This window comes from Papio anubis, chromosome 15 (genome assembly GCF_008728515.1).
Source record: "Papio anubis isolate 15944 chromosome 15, Panubis1.0, whole genome shotgun sequence".
NCBI lineage: Eukaryota > Metazoa > Chordata > Mammalia > Primates > Cercopithecidae > Papio > Papio anubis.
Window position 1 is genome coordinate 1025357 of NC_044990.1, and position 20674 is coordinate 1046030.

Genomic DNA, 20674 nt, shown 5'->3' on the forward strand with positions numbered 1-20674 from the left:
AAAAAAAAACTCACAATGTTTTAAGAAGGTATACAAATTTGTGTTGAGCCACATTCAAAGACCTCTAGGCAGTTGGGACCTGTGGGCCGCAGGCTGGATAAGCTCGCCCTATGGTATTGTGTTGGGTTTTTTTTCTGTTTGTTCGTTTTTTGAGATGAAGTCTTGCTCTGTCACCCATCCTGGAGTGCAGTGGCGTGATCTTGGATCACTGCAACCTCTGCCTCCTGAGTTCAGGCAATTCTTCTGTCTCACCCTCTTGAGTAGCTGGGACCACAAGCATGTGCCACCACACCCAGCTAATTTTTGTATTTTTAGTAGAAATGGGGTTTCACCATGTTGGCCAGGCTGGTCTTGAACTCTTGACCTCAGGAGATTCACCTGCCTCGGCCTCCCAAAGTGCTGGGATTACAGGCAGGAGCCACCACGCCTGGCCCCCCTACGGTATTGTTTTACAGTTTCCTTCATTAAAGTCTTGCATACTTCTTGTTATAGTTATTCCTATTTATTGCAATAATAAAATGGATTTCTCCATTACATGAAAAAATTTACATAGCAAAAAAAGATTCCATAAATATATATACACTTTGGCTGGTGTGACTAGCATGTAATCTTTTTCTTTTTGAGCCAGGTCTCACTCTGTCACACAGGCTGGGTACAGTGGCGGATCTCAAGCTGCTGCTGGCTCATGCCTCAGTTCACGCCATTCTCAACCTCAACCTCCAGTAACCCTAGGACTGCAAGCATCCGCCACCCTCGCCCATTGTTCCCCATATTCTTGGTTTCTGCCCCGTGTTGGCTGTCTCAAATCTTTCTGTCAATCTCTAAAATAAAACTTGAGCCACAGCCTCCCAAAGCTCTCTCACTTCTAATAATCTTTATTAGATACTAATAAGTAGTCCACAGCTTTAGAAGGCAGTAGGAACCTTGTTCCATTACTCAGCTACTAAAAATCATTTCAAAGGAAGTTGCAGCTGATTCAAGCAAAATTCCTTTTGATCTAATAAACTGATAAATAAATCAATTATTTCCATCAGAGATCTCTAGTGTAAATTTCCAGTGAAAAATTTCTTCTCCCATAGGACCAATTGCTGCCAAAGGTACTTTCAAGTAATTTTAACTTTCTTTGGGAATCTCATCCATTCCCATGATTTAAAATAATAATAGTACCTCTCAATCAAGATGTTTCAAAACTCCAAACTGCCTACTCTCTACATCTAGGTTTTTAACTTGCTCTATCCCCTTTTATCTGTACCTCTTCCAGTTTTTGTCATTTCACCATGTTTTGTGTCTAGCGACTCAATAATAGAAACCTGGAGGTCATTCTTAATTCTTTCTCCTTTCTTCCCCTACAGACTGCCATCATCAAGTGTTTATCCTACTCCAAAATAAATCTCAAAATTGTCCACTTTTACCCATCTCTACTACTATCCTTCTTGCCCGAGAAGTCCATCATTTTCCTACTGGGATACTGACATTACCTACGATATTCCCCAGAATATCTAAAGATCTTCTTAAAAATGAATCAGCTAACTTGTGTGACCAAGCTTATTAATCCCAGCACTTTTGGGGAGGCAGGCAGGTGGATCACGAGGTCCAGGAGATGGTCATCCTGTAACAGCTAACCTGGTGGAAACCCGTCTCCTCTACTGCACAAAATACAAAAAGCTAACCCGAGCGTGGCGACTGAGCCATGAGTCCCAGCTACTCGGGAGGCTGGGGGCAGGAGAATACAGTGAACGGGAGGTGGAGAGGGGCTTGCACAGGTAGGCAGAGATTAGCCACCTGCACGCCAGCCCCATGGAACAGACTCAGATATCTCAAAAATATAGAATCGGCGAGACATGGTGACTCGCCTGTAATCTCAACACCTTGGAGGCTGGCCGGGCCAGCAGATCTTTCAGAGCAGAGTTCAAGACCAGCCCACAGTAACATGAGCCCGCCTCTACTAAAAATACAAAATTAACCTGGTGTGGTGGCGCATGCCTGTAATCCCAATTACCTGGGAGGCTGAGACAGGAGAATCGCTTGAACCCCGGAGGCGGAGGTTGTAGTAAGCCAAGATCACACCACTGCACTCCAGCCTGGGCAACAAGAGCGAAACTCCATCTCAAAAAATATATATATATAAATATAAACTAAAAATGAAATCAGACTGCAACATTCACTTCTTACATGGCTTTTCAGTATACTTAGCAGAAAGCTTACAATTCCTCCCCTTACCTGTATGTAATATTTCTGTCTGATTTGATCCCTACCTACAATCTAGGTTCACTTTCAGCCCTACTTTTCCCCACCTTGCTCATTAAGCTTCAGCTAAACTAAACTAAGCCTTCCTTCAGGCTGTGGAAGAGTTCAAGATCCTCATCTCAGGATCTTCCTCTGCCTGAAAGACTCCTTTTCACGCTTCCATCTATTCTCTGCTTAAATGTCACTCTCTCAAAGAAAGATTCTCCTGTGTCAACCACTCCACTAATCCATCGCTGGTCTCAATTAGGTGTCTCCTGCTGCACTCTCAGATCATACTCATTTCCTCAGCTGCATTTATCCAATTTGCAGTTATGTTTGTGATCTGTAATCTGTAACCCCTAGAAGACTGCATGGTCCATGAAGGCAAAGACCTATGCTCTTATTGCCTCTTACTGTAACCTTGAACTTAATAAAAGCCTGCCCAATAAATATTTACTGAATGAGTATTTCTCTTTAACAAATAACCTTTCTGGGATTTGAAGATGCCTGTTTTGCGGGGTGTGGGGGACGGGTATTTCACTCCTCCCTGACCCACAGTGAATTCTGGCGCTCTCTCTTCTTGTGTGCATAGGACAATCACTTCACCCCCAAGCCCATTTCCCTGTTATAAAATGGAAAATTAGAATAACTACCTCAAAAGATGAAACGAGCTAAAACATAATTATCTCTATCCTTTGTCATTGGTCCTAATTTTTTTTACTTCTATATTCATCTACGTAAGTACAATTAGTAGTAACATGACCTGATTTTATTTCCTAATGAAAGGTTATCATACCCTATCCCTGTGATCCCCTTTACCAGAGAAGTTAAATAAACCCATACTTCCTCCTCCAAACATAGTTTAAAAACTACAACTGCACAAATAAACTTCAACTACACACGTTAATTTGGAAACAAATCATCAAACATTCATTTATTCTTATGACCACTTGTTGGTATTCCAAATCTATGATCTAGTGTAACGACTGTTTTCGATAACAAATTTCCCGTAACGTTTAAACAGATGGAGTAGAGGGCTTTTAAAAAAAAAAAACATTACCTTCTTTACGTGACTTCAAATGTTCCATGATTAAGACCTCATCTAACCTAAAGAAACAACAATACTTGCATCAATAAGCAAATGAGACCACAGATCCAATAAGGTAGACTTCAGGTACTAAGAATCTATTTCTCTAATACAGACTATTACAAAGTAAAAATCTCTTGCCTCTGTTTCATAAGACTCAAAACTCTTTTTTAACCAGCATTTTTTTCTTGATCGGTTCAAATGTTTCACTGATTGCTTTAAAAAAGAAAAAACAAAGTGAAAGGCATACAGAGCATGGAGCATAAGAATTTCCTTATTAGACAAATCTCAGAAAATAAAAAATCTTATCACTTACAATAGCTTTTATTTTTTAAATTATCTAGTAAATAAAGTGAGCCTGAAGCAAAGAAGGCAACCCTCAACAAATCTTAATTAAAGAAGGCAGTCCTCAATAGTCTATTTTGCTGATCTCTTTTATTCAATCCCTTCCTTCATACCTTGAGTTATACTTTTGCCTCTAAATTTCATCATACATCTCACACAATAACTACCAACTATGAAAAACATGCTTGACAGCACTCTCATCACAAGTTCCTTGAAAAGACCTTATACTATATTATGATCCCATTTCGCAGTTGAATAAATTACTCTGCACAATCAAGTAAATCTCCTATGGCATACAGCTGTAGGTGGCACACACAAAGTTTGTACCTAAAAAGTTCACATACCTTTCATTATACCACATTATCTTCCCATCTGCTAGAACTAAGACTAGTGAACTGGGTCTAATAAACTGACCACTAGAATTCAAACAATCAGCTAAAGACTTCTGCAACCTAAGGACAGGGAAAGGAAAACAAGGATGTCAGACTTTGATGAATATGCCCATTGTTGATAGGAACAGTATATATGCAAATTATTAGTGTGATGACCAGATGGAAAATCATAAGAATTACATTTAGGCGTGGTGAAGGCTCAAGCCTGTAATCCCAGCCTTTGGGGAGGCCGAGGCAGGTAGGATCAAGGGTGGAATTGGGGATGCATCCTGAGAACAAGAGGTGAGAACGTCTCTACTAAAAAATGAAAAAAAACTGCTTGAGAGGCCGAAGTGCAGGCCGAGAGCCTGTAGTCCCAGCTACTCGGGGAGGCTGAGGCAGGAGAATGGTAAGCCGGGAGAGCAGGAAGCAGTGAGCGAGATGTCCCGGCGCTACACTGCACTCCAGCCTGGGCAGACTGAGAAAGCCGAGACTCCGTCTCAAAAAAAAAAAAAAAAAAAAAGAATACATTTTAAAGTTTAAACACTGATCTCAAGGAGGAGGAATGCGATTAAATTTGAGATTCCTCATTTTCTATGTCACACATATTTTTTACTGCCTAAAGATTTAAAGGGAATGTTTTATTTTTATAACCAAAATATTAAGAAATGTCCTTTTTGATATGCGTATATTCATTCACTTCTGTTTACCACCTATTACACTTTGTTTTACATTTTGTTTATATTTACTCACTTACATGACTCTCTAAACTGAACAGTGAGAACTTACATAGAAAATACACGTAGCTTACTTCCTAAATTTTTATTTTTTAAGAGGGTTGATCCAGGGCAATTTTTATTTTATTTCACATGCCAACAGAAATTTCTCAAGCTTTTGCGAAATAAGCGATGTCATCAGACTGAGCTTTAGGAAAAATTAATCTAGCCACACTGGAGTCAAGAATAGGAAGAAACTGCCTTGTAAAGAATTCCGTTTTCTTTTTTGTTTTTTTTTTTGAGACAGGTGGCTCATCGCCCAGGCTGGAGTGCAGTGGCGGTTTTCAGCTCGCTGCAAGCTCCGCCTCCTGGAGTTCACGCCATTCTCCTGCCTCAGCCTCCCGAGTAGCTGGGACTACAGGAGCCATACACTGCTGCCCGGCTAGTATTTTGTATTTTTTAGTAGAGGCGGGGTTTCACCCGTGCTGAGACCGCAGTGGTCCTCCGATCTCGGCCTCAAGGGAGTCTTTGATGAAGCAAGCTCCTTCCCGTTTTTCTAACAGACTAAAGGTGAAAGTTAAAAGCAAAATAAGAGAGGCTAAAGATGACAGTAAAGGACATAAAGGTCTCAACATTAGAAGTCTAGTGAGGGGCTGGTGGCTCACGCCTGTAATCAGCACTTTGGGAGGCGAAGGCGGATCCACCAAGGTCAGGAGAGATGAGACCATGGTGAAACCCGTCTCTACTAAAATAGAAAAAAGTGGCAGGCGCAGTGGCGGGCGCCACCTGTAGTCCCAGCTACTCGGGAGGCTGAGGCAGGAGAATGCAAGCGTGAACCCGGGAGTCCGGGCTTGCAAGAGTAGGCCCGAGATTGTGCACTGCACTCCAGCCTGGGGCGACAAGCCGAGACTCTGTCTCAAAAAAAAAAAAAAAAAAGAAAGTCTCTAGTGAGGGAGGCCCGGGCGCTCAGCTCCGCACCTGTAATCCCAGCACTTTGGGAGGCCGAGGTGGGCAGATCACCTGAGGTCAGGAGTTCGAGACCAGCCTAGCTAACATGGTTAAACCCCGTTTCTACTGAAAACACAAAAAAAATTAGCCAGGCGTGGTGGCGCGCACCTGTAATCCCAGCTACTCGAGAGGCTGAGGCAGGAGAATCACTTGAAACTGGGAAGCGGAAGTTGCAGTGGACCGAGATCACACTATTGTGCTCCAGCTTGAGCAAGAAGAGTAAAACTTAAAAAAAAAGAAAGTCTAGCGAGGGGAAGTGAAGGAGGTGGTCATAACTATGAGACCACACTAAGCCCCGGAGGTAAAAATTTTAAATGTTACAGAATTAAGACCAAAAGAAACAGTTAAAAGATTTGGCAATTAGGTAGCCAGTGACCTCAAAAGAGCAGATTTGTTATATTGTTGAGAGTGCAGATCAGACAGTGGATTTCTTTCTAAAAGTATAGGGAAAAGAAGAAATCATTAGAAAAAGATGCAGAGATTCTGGAGGATAAACCATTTTTATCTTGATGGAGGATAAAGCACTGCAGACCAATGAAAAAGCCAGAAGAGGGAAGTTGGTGAAGAAAAAGACAGAAACTCTTCTAGTCATTACCAGATGAGCACACAGTAAGTTTACCATACCAGGTGGTGGCAGCAAATTCATTATGTTTGGTCCATACAAACAGACAGTTTAAGAATTGTAGCTGCTATTAACTGAGCACCTACTATGCCAGCTGCATACCCTGTATTATTTTTAGTCCTCACCTCAACAATCTCAGGAAACCAGGCATTCCATACTCATTTGTTAACTGACTGAACTACAGCTCAGAGGTTACATGACTTGCCTGATATCACAAACTGGTAAATACTGGAGCAAAATCGTTTTTAATAGTTATATTAAAGCATAATATACATGTAGTAAAATTTACTTAAGTGAAGGGTTTGACAAATGTATTAAATGTATATACTTATGCAACAATCACCACAATCCAGTTTTATAGAACACTCTATTACCCCAAAACTCCCTTCATGAGCAGGGCAGATTTAAGCCTGAATCTGTATGACTCCAACTCATGTCATGCTACAATGAGAAAAATGGCTTTTTTTGGCAGAAAATCTGCAAAATTAAGTCGCTATCCTTCCAATCTTCTGTTAGTACTCACTAGTTCCCTTTCCATGTGAGGCCCTTATATATCTCTAGAACCACACTCACATATCATGATCTCACCAAATACACAAGTTTATTATAATTTGGAAACGTACCCCCTAAAAGCAAAGTATAATCAGACTTTTATATAGGATGCTATTAGATACTGCGATCCTTTTTTTAAAAAAAACGCAAAACGAGTTAGGAAAAGGAAGACAAATGAACAGGTAAGTCCAGAAGAAAGACTGAATGAAAACAGAAGAGTAAGGTCCTTAAAAAAAGGACAATGTGATATACAAATAAAGAGAACATGAAATAACAGAAGTCAGGAGTCTGTGTCATGGAAGAGAGACTAACTGGAACAGAAGCTTCTCTTCTATAAGCAACGTAAAACCGTACAGAGACACAGGATGGAATGACTTCCCCGGCAGGAGTTAACACTTATTTGGCTAAGAAACAGGACTATACAATATTAAGACAGACAGGCCAGGCGCGGTGGCTCAAGCCTGTAATCCCAGCACTTTGGGAGGCCGAGACGGGCGGATCACTGGGTCAGGAGATCGAGACTATCCTGGCTAACACAGTGAAACCCCGTCTCTACTAAAAAATACAAAAAACTAGCCGGGCGAGGTGGCGGGCGCCTGTAGTCCCAGCTACTCGGGAGGTTGAGGCAGGAGAATGGTGTGAACCCGGGAGGCAGAGCTTGCAGTGAGCTGAGATCCGGCCACTGCACTCCAGCCTGGGGGACAGAGCAAGATTCCGTCTCAAAAAAAAAAAAGACAGACAAAAATCAAAATAAAGTGAGACAATATTCATAGTAAAGTTATAAAGCTAAAACTTGTTAAATTTTATAATAATGATTTTCCTATAATTAATTAAAACAAGTGCAAATTTTTCATTATGTAAAAAAACAAGCAGGTTGGGCACGGTGGCTCACGCCCATAATCCCAGCACTTTGGGAGGCCAAGGCAGGCAGATCACTTGAGGTTGGGAGTTCAAGACCAGCCTGACCAAAATGGGAGAAACCCCGTCTCTACTAAAAATACAAAATTAGCCCACTGTGGTGGCGCATGCCTGTAATCCCAGCTACTCAGGAGGGTGAGGCAGGACAATCGCTTGAACCCGGGAGGTGGAGGCTGCGGTGAGCCCTGATTGTGCCACTGCACTCCAGCCTAGGCAACAAGAGCAAAACTCTGTATCCAAAAAAAAAAAAAAAAAAAAAAAGAATTATAGACATAAAAGAATTCAGGCCTGGGCAGTGGTTCACACCTGTAATCCCAGCACTTTGGGAGGCTGAGGCGGGTAGATCACCTGAGGTCGGGAGTTCAAGACCAGCCTCACCAACATGGAGAAACCCTATCTCTACTAAAAATACAAAATTAGCCAGGCGGGCGGCTCATGCCTGCAATCCCAGCTACTTGGGAGGCTGAGGCACGAGAACCACTTGAACCTGGGAGGCGGAGGTTGCGTTGAGCCAAGATTGCACCATTGCACTCCAAAGCCTGGGCAACAAGAGAGAAACTCCGTCTCAAAAATAAAAAAAAAAACAACAAGAAGCAAATATAGAATTATATAAGAATTCAGGCCTGGTGCGGTGGCTCACACCTGTAATCCCAGCACTTTGGCAGGCCCAGGTAGGTGGATTACTTGAGTTCAGGAGTTCAAAACCAGCTGGCCAACATGGTGAAACCCTGTATCTACTAAAAATACAAAAATTAGCCAGGCGTGGTGGTGCACACTTGTAATCCCAGCTACACAGGAGGCTGAGGCAGGAGAATTGCTTGAAGTTGAACCCAGGAGGCGGAGGTTGCAGTGAGCTGAGATCATGCTACTGCACTCTGGTCTAGGCCACAGAGCAAGACTCTATTTCAAAAAAAAAAAAAAAAGAATTCAGATATCATATCAGAGCCAGAAATAATTAAAATGATTAAAATAAGATATGACAAGCCTGGAACGAAAAAAAGTACAAATCTAAACAGGAGGATAAACTAAAATTTTCATTTAACTTATATTTTCACTTCCACCCAAACCTTTCCTTAGTTCTATAGAACTAGAAACAAAATTCACTAAGTCTAGATGAAATGCTCTTCCAAGCAGAGCCAAAGAAACTGCCAGCCCATAATTAACAGAACACATCTTTTATGACTATTTAATATATAACAGGTGTTGTAATATCCAATTTGTTGAATCAGTCCCCTGATTATTACCCTGAACATTCTGTCTAGTCCAACTTGATATTCCAAGAAACACTACTCTTCCTACGCAAAAGACATACTTCTCTGGAAGGAATGATTATAAAACTATTCCACTATTAGAAGAAAAGTCGTTTTTTAATGTTAGGTAACAAAACCCAAAAATTTAGTTGTCAATTCTTACACTAGTAAGTCCAGAGACGGTATCTAGGTGACTATGGCAGAGAGTAATATACACATGCATTGCTATAAAGTAAAAAGAATTTGTCTCACTGTATTATAGTCACATTTTACAAATATTATCCCGTCTGCAACTTCTAACTGTGCATCCCAATGTTACTTAAAATAGCTATGTATTTTTCTTATCCAATCTAAATGCATGGTTACAGAGAAATAAGTTTAATGCAAAACACTAGAGAGAAAAAAAAAATCTGGAACCCTCTGGAAAAGAGAGAAAAACCTAATCCTTGGCAGCCTATTGACATTAAAGAGAAGGGTCTAAATTAAGAATAAACAAAAACAAGATGATAACTTATATTAATAAAACATAAGTGTGCAAAAGTTTAAAAAACCCAACCTACTGGCTAGGCATGGTGGCTTACACCTATAATCCTAACACTTTGGGAGGCCAAGGTAGGAAGATCGCTGGAGTCCAGGAGACAACAAAGCGGGTCCCTGTCTCTACAAAAAACCGACCTATTAAACATACATTACCTATTTCTGTGAATAATCAGTTTACTCTTTTTTTTTTTGACAGTCTCTCACTCTATCGCCCAGGCTGGAATGCAGTGGTGCAATCTTGGCTCACTGCAAACTCCACCTCCCAGTTTCAAGTGATTCTCCTACCTCAGCCTCCTGAGTAGCTGGCATTACAGATGCCCACCACCATGCCTGGCTAATCTTTGTATTTTTAGTAGAGAGAGGGTGTCACCACGTTGGCCAGGCTGGTCTTGAACTCCTGACCTCAGGTGATCCACCCACCTCAGTCTCCCAAAGCTGGGATTACAGGCGTGAGCCACTGAGCTCGGCCAACCAGTTTACTCTTACGTCATTTCTTGAAATAGCAAACACGAATACTTACAGAACACTAATCAAATCAGTAAAAATAAAACTCAACAGCTATACCCTTCTTTCAAATTAAAGAGCACTAATTTTTCTTAAAATTTATTACTTCTAATTTTCAATGAACTGTTATAAAGTTAAAAATAAAACAGTACTAAGAACAAATCCCAAAGTCATACTAATCAAGTGATTCTGCTAACCTCTCTGCACATCATTTTTTAAACTCTTTAATAAAAAGTTTAAAAATGTTTACGAAAATTCATTCTGCAGCTCCACAGAAGTGCTTCAAGTACTGTGTAAAGCTCAATTCAAAAAAAATTAATATATCTTAAAATATGCACGAAAACAGGTATGTTCAAATGTGTTATAATCCAACACATTTTAAAATGATGAACTCATCTTGTTGCCAAGCATTTGGTGATGACCATAAAGATCCTTTTCACATGTCTATTTTAGTAAAAGACATCTAAGACCACAAAGTGACTTCATTTAAAAAACCAGGTTGCAAATATAAAAATGGGCAACTCCAACTACATAAAAAATTCTTGCTGATATACAACCAAAATAAAATATGAAAATAAGCTGCAACTGTTACTCAGATTGCTGCACTCAAATTCATGGATTTATCCAACAGCAATTTTTCTCATTGACAGCTTTGTAAGTCTTATATATTGGAGACCTGCATTAGAACTTTTTGATCTGGGGCCGGGCGCGGTGGCTCAGGCCTGTAATCCCAGCACTTTGGGAGGCCAAGACGGGTGGATCACGAGGTCAGGAGATCGAGACCATCCTGGCTGACACGGTGAAACCCTGTCTCTACTAAAAAATACAAAAAACTAGCCGGGCGAGGTGGCGGGCGCCTGTAGTCCCAGCTACTCGGGAGGCTGAGGCAGAAGAATGGCGTGAACCCGGGAGGCGGAGCTTGCAGTGAGCTGAGATCCGGCCACTGCACTCCAGCCTGGGCAGCAGAGCAAGACTCCGTCTCAAAAAAAAAAAAAAAAAAAACTTTTTGATCTGAATACTTCAAAAGTCCTGTTCACTTCTGCGCTTTGACAGGTATATAAGAAAATTAACCAACTGAAGTGTTTTTAAAGGAGGAAAATGCAGGAAGTCAAAGCAATTTATTTCTTCCCTAAATTGAAATGCCCTACATAAAATACTATTTGCGAATCCAATGAGAGAAAACACTTGAGTTTGGGCTCTCCTTGCATTCGCTAAAAAAAAAAAATCACATGCAGGCCGGCACGGTGGCTCATGCCTGTAATCCCAACACTTTGGAAGGTTGAGGCGGGCGGATCACCGGAGCTCAGGAGTTCGAGACCAGTCTGGCCAACACAGCAAAACCTTGTCTCTACTGAAAATCCCCATCTCTACTAAAAATACAAAACTAGCCAGGTGTAGTGGCAAGTGCCTATAGTCCCAGCTACTTGGGAAGCTGAGGCAGGAGAATGCTTGAACCCGGGAGGCGGAGGTTGCAGCGAGCAGACATCGCGCCACTGCACTCCAGCCTGGATGACAGAGAGAGATTCCATCTCAAAAAAAAGAGGCTGGGTGAGGTGGCTTACGCCTGTAATCCCAGCACTGTGGGAGGCTGAGGCAGGCGAATCACTTGAGGCCAGGAGTTCGAGATCAGCCTGACCAACATGATGAAATCCTGTTTCTACCAAAAATACAAAATTGGCCAGGCACGGTGGCGCGCACCTGTAATCCCAGCTACTTGGAAGGCTGAGGCACGAGAATCACTTGAACCCGGAGGCGGAGGTTGCAGTGAGCCAAGTTCGCGTCACTGCACTCCAGCCTGGGCAATAAGAGTGAAACTCCATCTCAAAAAAAAAACAAAAAACAAAAAACAAAAATCACATGCAACTTGAATAGCCCAGTCTTCTTATAATAAACGACATTTATTATGATGTATATATTAACAATGTTGTCAAATGGGATGGAGACATATTAATGCTAAAGAGACAGAAAATATAACATTTCTAATTATACCACGCCTTTTAACACCAGAGTTTCAGCATTTCATACCTATTCTTCCCATCACATTAATACCAGAGCATATGACTGACGGTAAAGATTCACTTTGTCTCAAATGTATTAAGTTTGTACACCTCCGTACCTCAAACAAGGGCAAAATACAATAAAACTGAAAAATAAAAACTGTTGTTCAAAGGCAATATAACCTCTCTATCCACACAGAAGTTAAAAATGTTCATACGTCAGCGTATATGTCATACCTGAGTGATTCAGGGTTGTCTCACCACATGAAATACAAAAGCCCAGCCCATGGAAAAGCAGGGACCACTTTATATCTTTCTTCCAACAGTTTAAAAGGATAGGTGAGAGGGAATAGATATTATTAAGGATGCACTAAAGAAAGATGCCATAAATATTCAAAGTAGTTTTAACTGTCAAAATACTTTGTAAATAGATCTAAAAGCACTCACATATGTTCCTATTGTATAATAAAAGTATTTATTTAGTCAAGGCCAATTAAAAATCATCAGGTTATCTTCATCTTACTGTCTAGCACATAACAGCATCACTAGTTGCTGTTTTTAAGTAAAGAAATGTTCAATTCTAAGCTAAATTGTTAAGCAAAACAAGAATCACATTCTGGTTATGTAAAAGCAGCACTGCTTCCCATTAGTATACATATATTGGCATTACAGAAAAGTACTGATTTTACATTTTTTATGTTCCTCGTCTCCAAATATCTACTAAACATAACCAATTATCAAGCTTCCCCTATCAACATAAGAACAAAGAAAAAAAATCCTAGAAAGGTAAATCTTTTGTGAAAATATGCAGCGATAAGCATCTTCCATCCATTTGAAAGATCTAACCTTGATTCACTATATTTGAATGATCTGACGCCTGAGATGAACTTCAAACTCTATATAGAGAAGTTATAGTCATTCAAGTTAGCAGTACTTAGAAAACAATTACAGACTGTAAATTGTACAGACACATGGAAAAAGAGACTATGTTAATTCTGATCCAAACAGCCCGTTGGTTTTGAAACAAGGCAGTATAAAAATCTAATTGATAACTGTGGTTATCAACATCACTGGGTTTTCATGATAATTAAATTACTTAATACATTAAAAATTAGTGCGGGCACATATTGATAATTTTAGAATGTGAATGATGGGTACATAGAGAGTCAGTACACTATTCTTACACGTAAAATTTAAAGTTTCCATATTAAAAAAAAAACTTAGAATCGGGCTAGCATACAATAAGGGCTCAATACATGCCATTCGTATTACCCTGTGGGCTACTTGCTAAGATTAAAAGAAAGTGTCCTGGACTGTGCCTAGAACGATGTATATTTAATACAAGTTACTATTCTCACATCATCCTTCACAATGTATATTCAGCAAACGCCTATCAATTAACTATTTTTTAAACCATGTGGACTGAATACTTAAGCGTAAATAACTCATCTCTGACTCTGACAGGGAGCTACAAGTTACAATATCAACTGTCAATGGGCTCCAGAGATATAATGTATCCAGAGTGCTGACTTCAGATACTTTGTTTAGTTTCAATTGCCTGAAGGAAAATATGACTGGCTATCTTCATCTTCCTCTCCAGCACATTACATGGTTGCCTTAAAACCAACAAATAAAATAATTCTCAAGTAACACATTCAAAAACGATCGCTAAGTGAAAGATGATCAACACGGAAGACGGGGAACGAAGAAAGTAACTAGATCAGTACACTGGACTGATCAGCCTACTACTTGGTGAACAAGATAGCACTAGAGGAGTGGACTCCATCCCTTTCGTAAGCAAATAAATGAAAAAAGATCTAACAACTCACGAACCGTAAGCGTCAAAACTTGCGTTTCCAATAGGCATAAACAAAAATATAAATGATTATTTCTATGTTTCCAATTCCTTCAATCAATTAGCCATTGTTTAAGGAAGAAAAAATGTTAAGGTTGCATGCACAGCATTCAACAAGAAATAACTTTAATTCCCATTTTGGAACTCTAGAGGGCACCAGAAATATGCCCTCCTTCGCACCACCCCTCCTCCCCGGTAACGTGAGCAGCTGCAGAAGCCCGTCGTCTGGTTGCTGAGGTTGGTATTGCAGCAGCAGGAGCGATGTCTGCAGCGGTGGAAACAGCAGCGCCCACTCCCAGCTGCCTCACCAGCCATTACCCAGGCTTCGCCCTGGGGGCAGCTGCCACCCAAGGGAAAGCTCCTCCCCCTCAAAACAACTGGGAGGGCCAGGTCCCGTAGCTGAACCCCTACAACCTGACAATGTCCTCTATTAGCAACAAATTAGGGGCAAAGGACTCACAATGGGGGTGTTTTCCTCCTCACTTTCTGCCAAGGATGCACCGGACAGGGCTGAAGGCGATTCTTGGTCCTGGGACAGGAGGAAAAAAGAAAAATGTATCAAGAACACACAACCTGGTGGGAGAAACCAACCCTTTCTGCCAGGAGGAGGCAGAGAAGGGAGTAAGAGGTCAAGGAGGTTCGGTTCTTCTATTATTACCCCACCACGCGCACAATAGCCCCCTCCTGCGTAAGTGGGGCAAAACAGCGCAAAATGTCTATCTGGGGCCAAAACCCATGTGAAAGGCAAAATCTGGAAGGGAGGGGGCCTGAGGACACCGAGCCTGCTCCCGGGAAGGGAGGGGGGAAGGGAGAACGTTGCCTCGACGCCAGCAAGGGATTTGTATTCCCTCCTAAATTCGCCCACCCAGCGTCATCCCCGTCACTCCAAGTACCAATTCAGAGGTAAGGGGCGGCTCGCGTCACCGCTGGGCCGATATCGCCCACATTTGCCCCAAGCAGTTGCCCTGGGCCCGAGGTTTGCCCCCCCCTGCAGTCGGCGACCGGCAGCGCTGCCTCCCCGTCCGCCATTAGAGACCCAGCCAAACAATACGTGCGGAGCAAGAGCCGCGCAGCGCAGCGCCGAGGAAGAGAAGAGCGAAGGAGGGGACCCGGCGGGGCAGAGGCGGCAGCCCTCACCCCGAAAAACTTGGGGACCTCGGCTCCGGCGGACAGGGTGGGAGCGCGGCCCCGAGCGCGGAGACCCGGCCGGGGCGCCCCTCCCCCGCCCCCCGCAGGAGAGAAAGGAAAATGCCCCGCGACCTCCCCGGGCGGCCGGCACCCCCGCCCCGCCGTCCCGCCGCCCCGCGGCCCCGCGACCCCCGCCGCCGGCGGCCGCCTCACCCAGCCCTCCCGGCCTCGCCCGCACTCTCCCAGCCCCTCGGGCCGCACGCGAAGGCGCCTGTGACATGAGCGCAGCCCCGAGCTGCCCCCGAGGCCCCGACGCGGCAGCGGCGACGGCGGCCGCGCCGCGGGGTATTAATCCCGGGTCGGTGGGAGGCTCCGGAGGCTGCCCTCACCCATCTCCGCCTCCCCAGTCGCCTCCGCCTCCGCCTCCTCCTCCGGAGGCTGCGCTGCTCCCAGCCACCCCCACTCTCGGCGGCCCCGGACTGGAAAGACAGCGGGGATAAGCCTCACCCGGTTCTGGCTGCGGCTCCGCGGAGCGAACCTCCCCTCCCCCGGCCCACCCCCCTTCGGCGACACGCACAACTCCGCTCGGTCCAGTCCCGGCTTTAGCGCTGGTGAGGAGGAGGAGGCGGAGGAGGCGGCGGCGCGGCCGAGCCCGGGGAGGCCCCGCCCTCCGCGCGCTCATTGGCTAACGGGGGAGGCGGGCCGGAGCGCCTCGGGCTTGCCCATTGGCTCCGATGGCAGTCCTTCAGGGCCCCCCCTCGGTGGGGTGGTCCGAAGGGCTGTCCGTCAGGTGCGGGCCACTCCCCCGGCCCTGCCGTTCCACTCCCGCCTCCGCCGGCCCTCGACTCCCGGCCGGGTCCCCTCCCCGCCGGTCCCCCGCCCCCACCCACCGGGTCTGCCAGGGTCAGGAGCCCGAGATTCGCTGCCCGCCGCACCGACCCCGCTTCGGCTCCTCAGGGCCCGGGGCTCTGCGGGACCTAGACAGCCCGGGAGACTCCGGCGGGGCCGCCTGCCCTCGCCCGAGCCTGGGCGCCCAGGCCGCGGCAGCGGCTCCCAACGCCCCTGCCCGAGGAGAGCCGCGGCCTCGATGCCCCATCGCCCTCCCTGTCCAGTTCCTTGAAGGCCCCTGCGAGGGGCGAGGCCGGGGAGGCGCTGGAGCGGGGCCGAGTGGGCTTTCGGGGCCGCGGGCGAACTGGAGCCCTGACTGCGCTGGGGGCAGTGGAGGCCCTTCCACCCTCGCCGCGCCCCGTGGGGAATAGTCCCCCACCTCCCGCCATGGCTGCAGCAGGAGGAGAACTTGACGTCTCCATTTGTCGGCGACCTTGGGAACTTGGGACCCTAAACCAAACCCCGTGGGGCAGAAACTGTCCCAGAGCCCCATTAGGCTCTGCCAGTCAGCCAGGGAACAGCCCGGCTGCTGGCGTCACCAGATCCGCAGGGGCCGTGGGGAACAGGCACGACGGTGGGAGACCCAGGCGCCGCTCCCCGCCTCCATCAGCCAGATGGAGGGAGCTGCGGAGGCTCCCTGGGCTGGGCTCACGCCGGCTGGAGGGGCCAGGAGCTGGCCCGCCCTGGGGCGTCCCGAGCCATAATCCTGCTCCGCAGCCCGGGGCGCTGGCCCTGCCCAGGCCGCTCTACCGCCTGCCACCGTCTCCTGGTCCTCAACTGTTGATGGAGACTCCATGGAGGCTCCCTCCACAGCCCGCTCCATCGCGGGGCGCACTCGCTGCGGCCCCCGGGGGAGCGGAGTCAGGGACAGACGGCGACGGGCGCCCGGGGAGGGCGGGCCCCACAGGCCACCTCCACGAGGGGTCTTCTCTTTTGTTCCTCGTCTACACCTACGTCTTCGGCGGACGTCATGGTGCTGAACCATTTCCAAGACTCACGTAAAGATGGAAGCGGTGCCGCTTGCTTCTCGCCCTGGCGGTTCTTAGTGGGATTACAACTGAGGGCGTTGGTTATTTTCCCACCCAAATGGATGGGCGACTTCTCAATTTCACCATTATCTGACACCATTGCCTATTAATAAACAGATATATGATAATACAGTTTCAAGTTCAACACGATATTGATGAACATGAAGCTTTCAGTGAAGTTAATCACCCATGAAAGACTGATGTTTAAACTAATAGACGCAACTTCACAGAGGAAATCTAGTAGAAGTTGAATTCAGTCACTCATTAAAAAATAAATCAAGTAGGCTTTCCACCTTGTACTAAATACCTTGAATACACTGTTCTTTTTTATTGAAAAACATTAATAAAATGTACTTGAACCAGCTTTTCAAAAAGTATCACTAATTTTTAGGAAACTTTTGTAACTAAAATTTTTTAGTTTTAAATACACTAAAATAGCCTCTAAAGATTTTATATTACACAGTACTGTTTTAGACTGAAAAACTATCATCACAACAGAAACATCACAACAAAAACAGCCACTATCATCAAAACAGACACAGCCTCTACTACCAAATTGTAATAATTTGGTGAAAACTTGCACCATCCCTTTTCTGCTGCCAGCTCCTATTGCAGCAGCTTCAGCTCATTGAGTTTATATTTAGAAGAGTCAAGTAGACATACTTCCAAATAAGCTCTGTGATAAACTTAAATGATAGATTGGGTTGCCATGTACTGTTCAGTGGGAGCTCTATACTGCTACTAATTCCCTAGTGTTATTGCTGTTTTATATAACTAATGAGCACCTGTGCTAATTATGGTATTTATATGCACTTTTTTAGTTCATTCAGGTACATTTGTCCATGAAACTGTTCATTGGTTTGCTAGTCTGATACCAGGGAGAATTTTCGTTGAGAATTTAGAACTAGGAAAAAAGTATTTGTCATAATGTTAAAAGCAGACTTAATTTTACATAAAAGTAATTTTAAAAATAGATGTTTGAATGTTCATAACAGCATTCATAATTTCCAACATCCCTAAAATGTCCATCAACTGATGAATGGATAAACAAATGTGGTACATCCATACAATGGAATATTATTCAGACATAAAGAGGAGTGAAGTTCTGATATACGCTACAACATGGGCAAACCTTAAAGACATTATGCTAAGTGAATAAACAAGACACAAAAGACCACTGAATATTTTATTCCATTTACAGGAAATGTCTAGAATAGGGAAATCTGTAAAGATAGAAAGTAGATTTTTTTTTTTTTTTTTTTTTTTGAGACGGAGTTCAGCTTTCTCTGTCGCTTCAGGCTGGAGGCGGGTGGCCGGATTCTCAGCTCACTGCAAGCTCATCTCCGGTTCCCCGCCGCCTTGCCTCAGCCTCCCGAAAGTAGCTGGGACTACAGGCTCACCACCTCGGCCTCGGCTAGTTTTTTGTATTTTTAGTAGAGACGGGGTTTCACCCTGTTAGCAGGATGGTCTCTGATCTCTCTGACCTCGATCCGCCTATCTTGGCCTCCCAAAGTGCTGGGATTCCAGGCTTGAGCCACCACGCCCGGCCGAGATAGAAAGTAGATTACTGGTTGCCCAGAACTGGAAAAGTGGGGAGTAGAAAATGGTAGCTAAAAGTTACGAGGTTTTTTGATGGAGTGACTCAAGTGTTCTAAAATTGACTGAAATGATTGCACAACTCTGAATGTACTAAAAACCTCTGAACAGGATACCTTAAATGAGTGAATTGCATGATATGTAAATTATATCTCAATAAATCCACAACTAAAACTGTGTGTGTGTGTATGAATCTATTCTGTACCTGTCAAAAAGCATACCGGACATCCAAGAGGCAACTGCAAGACATGAGCAAAAGACTTGTATTTCAAGTATCTGGCCACTCAGAACCTCAGAAAGTTACCTTCTCTCTGAGTCCATTTCCTTATTTGTAAAATAAAGTAATAAAGAGTTGTTGTGACTGGGCATGGTGGCACCCGCCTGTAGTCCCAGCTACTTGGGAGGCTGAGGCAGGAGAATCACTTGAACCCAGGAGGCAGAGGTTACAGTGAGCCGAGAGCGCGCCACTGCACTCCAGCCTGGGCAACAGAGCAAGACTCCGTCTCAAAAAAAAAGAGTTGTTGTAAGGACCAAGTAACTTCTGTGAAAGTTATACAAAAGTGTTAGGTTTAATTGCATTTCGAAGACCAAGAGCTCACCATTCATTGAGATGTAGTATTACTGACTCTGGGCTCAGCTTAAAGAGCCAGACTGCCCCCATCTGAATTCTGGCATTACCCACAACTAGCAAGTAGCTAGATGCTTTTAGTCATGCATAAGCTTCTCTAAGCCTCTGATCGGTTCATCATGTGTCAAATGTAGATAATTCCTCTTTCATAGAGTTTTTTAGGGGGTGAAACGAACACACATGTATAAAAACTTGCACCTCACACCTCACTTAATATAGACCTCAGTAAATTTTAGTTGTTTTTATCATTTATACTTGACTCAGTGAAATATTAGAAAAAAATTATAATATTCTACTAGGACTATATTGATATCTCTACCACCAATACTATGCTACCGTATAATCCAAATAATAATAATAATAATTGCAGTAACTAAATCAAGCAGTTTGGGGCTGGGCACAGTGGCTCATGTCTGTAATCCCAGCACTTCAGGAGGCCGAGGTAGGTGGATCACTTGAGATCAGGAGTTTGAGACCAGCCTGGCCAACATGGTAAAACCCCATCTCTACCAAAAAATACAAAACTTAGGGTGGTGCATGCCTGTAGCCCCAGCTACTCAGGAGGCTAAAGTGGGAAAATTGCTTGAACCAGGGAGGCAGAGGTTGTAGTGAGCTAAGATCATGTCACTGCACTCCAGCCTGGGCAAAAGAGTGAGACCCTGTTTCAAAATGAAAAAAAAAAACAAAACAATATTTTAACAATGGAAACAGTGAATAAAATTTTCTATGAGAGAAGGAACAAAGACTGAAACCAGTTTAATATTACTTATTGATATATAAATAAAGTACAACTCGGTAGGATGCTTCTCATAGGATTCAAAAATAAGAATTTTAAATAAAAATTGTTAGTTTTAAGATGTTGACATTTATAATTTGCTTATACTGATGTTTGATATTATAGCAACCAAAAATCTATAATTTTCCTTCATAGTTGTGGGGAAAGGGTGAAGTTCCTTGGCCCTAGGATTCTTGGCTCCAGAATCCATGCCATTAACCACCTCATTACACGGCCTCTCTAGATAGCTTTGTCTTCATTCTTAAATTTTAACTCTTAAACATGTCATCTTAAAAAATTTTAAACATAGCACTAAATAATGCATTTTAGATCAGTGGCAGATAAACTTTTTTTGACCATGATAAACTTTTTTTGACCATGATAACTACTGGGATAGGCATTGTACATCAGCACCCAGTACAAACCCCTACTAGATACGTGACTATATGACTGAAACACAGGATTCATGGAATAATTACCTTTCACTGTCTTAGATGCATTTTATTTTATTTTATTTTATTTTTTTTGAGACGGAGTTCCCGCTTCGTCAGCCCAGGCTGGAGTGCAGTGGCCGGATCTCTGCTCACTGCAAGCCCTCCTCGGCTCATTCCTCCTGCCTCTGCCTCTCTCCGGAGGCTGG

The 20674-nt window shown here is 44.0% G+C and overlaps 1 protein-coding gene across 19 annotated transcripts in view; it reads right to left on the reverse strand.

Annotated features, from left to right (window-relative positions):
- ZMYM2 (zinc finger MYM-type containing 2) overlaps positions 1-17403 on the reverse strand; it is a 133379-nt gene extending 115976 nt beyond the window's left edge. For 8 of the 19 annotated variants that reach the window (XR_004178610.1, XR_004178609.1, XM_031655737.1 and 5 more), the window contains exons 1-2: positions 15627-15798; positions 14452-14520 (exon numbers count right to left, since the gene is read on the reverse strand). The gene's annotated coding sequence lies outside the window, so the exon portion shown is untranslated. Of the gene's footprint in view, positions 1-3286; positions 3334-3454; positions 3473-14451; positions 14521-15332; positions 15799-16961 lie in introns of those variants that run through there. The other 11 variants (XM_021929473.2, XM_021929466.2, XM_021929470.2 and 8 more) reach the window with 10 other exon arrangements.
- Positions 17404-20674: the final 3271 nt, after the last annotated feature.